The sequence below is a fragment of the Carassius gibelio genome, chromosome A10, assembly GCF_023724105.1.
Source record: "Carassius gibelio isolate Cgi1373 ecotype wild population from Czech Republic chromosome A10, carGib1.2-hapl.c, whole genome shotgun sequence".
Classification (NCBI taxonomy): domain Eukaryota; kingdom Metazoa; phylum Chordata; class Actinopteri; order Cypriniformes; family Cyprinidae; genus Carassius; species Carassius gibelio.
Genome location: NC_068380.1, coordinates 5,234,053 through 5,240,052, shown reverse-complemented (window position 1 = coordinate 5,240,052; position 6,000 = coordinate 5,234,053). Strand labels below are relative to the sequence as shown.

Genomic DNA, 6,000 nt, shown 5'->3' with positions numbered 1-6,000 from the left:
TTTTGACTCACATCATGGCGTTTAAAATACAATGATCCGAGCCGGGATTTATTTGGAGGTCATTGCTCACGTCTCATTCGGCACAAATCCAAATGTTTCCATATTCACAGTGTATTTGAATGTTAAACTATTATTTATCATGTAAACTGCTCTGCTTGTACTTTACATGCTTTCATATATCGATGGAAAAGATCATCCTCTTCACATGAGCAAGAACGTCCTTGGCATCACGGCAGATTGAATTGAACAGCTGAGACATAAAAACACTTTGGAGTAAGATATCATCTGCAAAAGTTTACTTTTATTAGTGCACACTAAAAATGTGTTCATCATGAATGAACTATGATGCATCTATCACGTCACGGTCACTCAGCACAACATTAAATCAGTTAACTGACCATCGAAAGCTGTAATCGACTGCATCTCTTATCAACAGTTAATTGATCATCGATTAATCATTGACATCCCTAATCGTGATGCATCAATATTTTGCCACTTAAGTAATATATTTTGGTTTTGCATAATGAGCATGAGAGTTTATGGGAAAATGTTTTCAGTTGTTGTTTTCTTCAGTTAATGATCAAGTTCCTTTTTTTTCATCAGGGTCACATTTCACCACGAAATCAATCAATTAAAAACGATAGTTTGCCAAATTAAGTCTTTCTAAATGACCATGAGTTGTTTTTTTTATGACACTTTTTGACAATTATGACTCAAATTACTGCGTTAAATTATATTACTGTAAAAAAAAAAATAATTAAAAAAAAAGCATAAATATTTTGCCATTTAAGTAATATATTTTGGATATTGATCATGAGAATTATTTTTATTTTTAAAAGGTCAAGTTTCTTTTTTTTAATGCACATTTCTACACCATATCAAAATTGGTTTTGTGTAGATAAAATATAAACCGAGCCTCTTTCACAAATAAATTCTGGGAAATACAGGGATAATGTGAGTTGTTCATACACACTGCAGAATCATTCACACACATCCCGTAAAGATCATTAAAAACCCTCGATTTCATTACTGTAATAGTTATAATTTTTAAACACATTGAAATACCATTGTGTACATACTTTAGATTTACATTACAAATTATTTTTGCTTTATGAGAATTTGCATTGTGATGTTATTTTTATTTTTTACATTAATTGTCCAGAGGAGACGTGTAATTTTTGGATGTGATGTCCATCAGGTGTAGTGTGTGTGGTGAGACGTGAGATCGGTCCGGATGCGTCTGCATGTAACTGACCTTCTAACCACTGTCCAGTCCAGTGTTATACAGTACTGCTTGTGTCAAAGCAGTTTACAGTGCAAGAAGACAGCTGAGGATCATGGGTAATCGTCACGCGTCCATGATCCGAAACACTCCAAAAGCTGACGAACAGGAGGACGGTTTGCACGTCTCAATGGTTAGACTAGTTAGCTTGTTAACAAGAGCGCACTAATCCTGTTAGCATAGATGTTCTTCAGTGAGAGTTCAGTCAGCTCGACTCGACTCCATGTTCTGCATTTAATGCATGTCTGCCATTCGAGTTGAAACACTCCACTTTTATGTCTTAAGTTTAAAAAAAGATTTTTTTTAAAAATGTACATTTCATGTGTTATAACTTAAATTTTGTTTTCATTTCTGACACTTTTGAACACTATTGAGACCAAAATGAGCTGTGATTGATGGATCATTCCTTTGCTTTTCTGATGCTGGAGTCATGTTATTTTTGTTCTGTTTAGTTTTTTTGATAATTTTCTTTATACCGTACATTCCATGATGCCTGTCAGTACTGATGTGATTCTGTTACTGCGGTTGCATATCCTGCGCTATTTCTGATTCAGACTGGAGCACTCTTGCATCACATGATCATGTTAACTGGAACACTATGGATGAGAGTGCCTTCATCGACCAATGCCTGTTACACACTTCCTGTGTTTTCTTCTTGTTTTATTTGCTTTTTGTATATGAACACAGTCATATCTGTCTAATTTTATACATTATACAAAAAATATATCAAACTGAATTAAAGCACCTGTTATGTGTGTTTATTTGTCTTGACTATGTGGTGTATGGAAGCTTGTTTCCACCACTGAAGAAAAACACATTAAAGGTTTAAATTGTGACTCTTTATATCGCAATTCTTACTTTTTTCTAGTGGTGTCAAAAGTACTGGCATTCATTACTCAAGTAGAAGTATAGATACTAGGGTTTAAAAAGACTTTTGTAGAAGTTGAAGTATCAACTCAAGCTTTTTACTCAAGTAAAAGTGTAAAAGTACTGGTTTAAAAAAACTACTTAAAGTATAAAAGTAAAAGTAATGTAAGGGGAAAAAAATGCCATTAAGAACAAAAGCTTAGGCCGCACCACAGGGGCCTATTGTGCACTACCCCACCTCCTCAAAAAACATTTTTCTAAAGGCCATAGGCCATAATGACTATAATGTTATATTAAAATGTTCATGCTGAAAAATTTGGGATGCACTAGGCTTCCTGTTTCAGCCGCATATATGAAAATACAGAAATGGTGTGCACATCCCAAACATCCAATTAGGACGCAGGTGCAAGACAACTGAATGATATAGACAAATAAAGAAGTGAAGTCTGAACGCTCAAAACTACTGCTCCAGAGGAATTTAATCAAGCAACGTTTCGACCTTCAGGTCTTCATCAGCCGCATATATGCCCATTTAAAATGAACGCACTTTAGTACAATGCAAATACATTAAAGGACTAGAGATATGATGACTAGTTGCCAATAAGTATTGTTATGGTGCAAAAAGTCAAACTTCATAGGCTTGTCATCAATAACTTGTGATTAATCAAAAACTAAAACTGAAAAAGAAATCATAATCCTGATACTTTCTTGATTGATAGCTTCTTGTATTTGGTACATACGTCTGCTATGTCCAGTGTTCGGGGGGGAACGAGTTACAAAGTTGGTATAGCTTACTTATCACAACATTGTTAATCACATCGTCAATCGAAAACGCTAATTTATTAAAACGTCTCGCTACCGAACTACCTACAGTAGCTTAATTTGTGGAGGACGAAGAAAAAGCACTCATTTGGTAAATGAGCCAGTGAGAAATAATAACTTTTAAGTAGGGTCCAGTGCCTTTTCAATACTTTTAAAACGGTACCGGCTCCTAAACGGTGCCTGAACCGATACTTTAAAAAAAAGAACTAAAAAAAACTATGGATAACTTTAAAGAACAGTATAAATATTTAAAATAAATCCATAGCTTGTTGTGCAAGTTGTGCTTCCCTTAATCTAAGGCTAATAAATGTATTTCACAATCTGGGTCATTATTTAATACAAAACCACACATAATGTTTCTACTGTATCTCTGTCACTCACTCTGATATTTATTTAAGATGAGTGCTTCTGTCACTGTCTTAAATCAGTTCTGTGAATTACTGTATGCTCAGTCTTTATAAAGTAGCAACATGGTCGTTTTTAAAATACAGTACTGTGCAAAAGTCTTATGGAAAAATTAGTATTTTCTCCCCAAAAAGGGTTTTAAGCCAGTTATTTATATCTTTTGCTGTAGTGTGTCCCTAGGAAATATCAACTTGCCATTAATTTTAATAATAATCTAGTGCGACTTTGAATGCACAAGCAGTCTGACAACGGCAAAATTAATGTTTGGAAATGTAAACTGATATTTTATACTGACACACTACAGCAAAATATCTAAATAACTGTCCGAACACCATTCTTTTAAGTGAAAATACTAACGTGTCTAAGACTTTTGCACAGTAGTGTATGTATAAAGTACGTATGATTAAATTAAGTATATTTAAGTAAGTGTAATTAAAGTATGTGTTCGTTCATATGTGTTAAAGGCTAGATTTTCGCTGGAGAAAACGGCTGTGGTGTGATGAGCGAAAACTTTACAGATGAGAAACCGACTGCTACCTCGTGACCTTTTGTAAACTGTATTTATGACAAAGAACTGCACAGATATGGATATTCTAACAATCTATCGATAAACACATACCTTGTGTCCTCTGTTTGTTTAAGTGCGCATGCGCTGCTCCGTTCGCGGTCTGCGCCTCTGCGGATTGAAGAGCGCGCTCAAAGACGGAAGGAGACCGGTCTGACGCTGGTTTCATGTGAAATTTAAGCGGACTGACTCTGAGGCGATCGGATACCGGTTCCATACCCAACCCTACTTTTAAGACATATATTTTTTGATAAACGAACCCAAAAACTGTCTATGTCCTGGCTGGACTGTGATGTGATTTGTGTCACGTGCAGGTGCGATGGATCGCGTACAGACCAATAGGGTGTCAGAATAGTACATGTTTATACTTCTCATCCAACCACAATCAAATTCACTACATCCGGATGGCGCGATTTATCTGGATAGGTTTTTTATTTTATTTTATTTTTTTAATGATGACAAGCCGGAATGAAAACAAGCCGAAAATTAAATAGCAGTAACGAAGCTATTTTTTAAATGTAAGGAGTAGAAAGTACAGATACTTGCCTGAAAATGTAAGGAGTAGAAGTAAAAAGTCGGCTGAAAAATAATCACTCAAGTAAAGTATAGATACCCCAAATTTCTACTTAAGTACAGTAACGAAGTATTTGTACTTCGTTACTTGACACCTCTGCTTTTTTCTCTGAATTGTGATATAAACTCATAATTTGGAGTTACAAATTGTGAATTGACATTAACCCACAAGAAAAAAGGTATAAACTTGTGATTGTGAGAAAAAAAGTCAGAATTGCGAGATATATACTTGCGATTGCGAGAAAAAATTTCAGAATTGCGAGATATAAAAAATTTATAATTGCGAGATATATACTTGCGATTGCCAGATAAAAAGTCAGAATTGCGAGATATAAAAAATCTATAATTGCGAGATATATACTTGCGATTGCGAGAAAAAAAGTCAGAATTGCGAGATATATACTTGCGATTGCCAAAGAAAAAATCTGAATTGCGAGATATAAAAAAGCTATAATTGTGAGATATATACTTGTGAAAGCGAGATAAAAAGTCAGAATTGCAAGATATAAAAAAGCTATAATTGCAAGATATATACTTGCGATTGCCAGATAAAAAATCTGAATTGCGAGATATATACTTGCGATTGCGAGAAAAAAGTAAAAATTGCGAGATTTAAAAAAGCTATAATTGCGAGATATATACTTGTGATTGCGAGATAAAAAGTCAGAATTGTGAGATATATACTTGTGATTGCGAGATAAAAAGTCAGAATTGCGAGATATAAAAAAGCTATAATTGTGAGATATATACTTGTGATTGCGAGATAAAAAGTCTGAATTGCGAGATATAAAAAATATATAATTGCGAGATATATACTTGCAATTGTGAGATAAAAAGTCAGAATTGCGAGATATAAAAAAGCTATAATTACGAGATATATACTTGCGATAGCAAGATAAAAAGTCAGAATTGCAAGATATAAAAAAAGCTCTAATTGCGAGATATATACTTGCGATTGCCAGATAAAAAATCTGAATTGTGAGATATATACTTGCGATTGCGAGAAAAAAGTAAAAATTGCAAGATATAAAAAAGCTATAATTGCGAGACATATACTTGTGATTGCGAGATAAAAAGTCAGAATTGCGAGATATAAAAAAAATCTATAATTGCGAGATATATACTTGTGATTGCGAGATATAAAAAAAATATAATTGTGAGATATACACTTGTGATTGCGAGAAAAGTCAGAATAGCAATATATAAAGCTATTGTTGCGAGAAATTGCAAAAAAGTCACAATTTATGTTCTGCAATTTTAACTTTATAACTTGTAATTGCAAGTTCATATCTGATGAAAAAAGTTGGAATTGTGAGATAAAAAGTTACAATTGTCTTTTAATCTTTTTATTCTGTGGTAGAAACAAACTTCCATAGTAATGGGTTACTGGGAAATAATCGGCACAATTACTCCAGACTCATTAGGGAGTAAACTCTTCAGCTGAATTCGACTGAAATCCAAATTGAGAATGAAAGCAGGTTTGTTT

The 6,000-nt window shown here is 33.8% G+C and overlaps 1 protein-coding gene across 2 annotated transcripts in view; it reads left to right on the top strand.

The window, feature by feature from the left end:
• LOC128020921 (myelin protein zero-like protein 1) overlaps positions 1-2,023 on the top strand; it is an 8,626-nt gene extending 6,603 nt beyond the window's left edge. Inside the window, exon 7 of one of the 2 annotated variants that reach the window (XR_008185437.1) lies at positions 279-2,023. The gene's annotated coding sequence lies outside the window, so the exon portion shown is untranslated. The other variant, XM_052607732.1, reaches the window with a different exon arrangement.
• Positions 2,024-6,000: the final 3,977 nt, after the last annotated feature.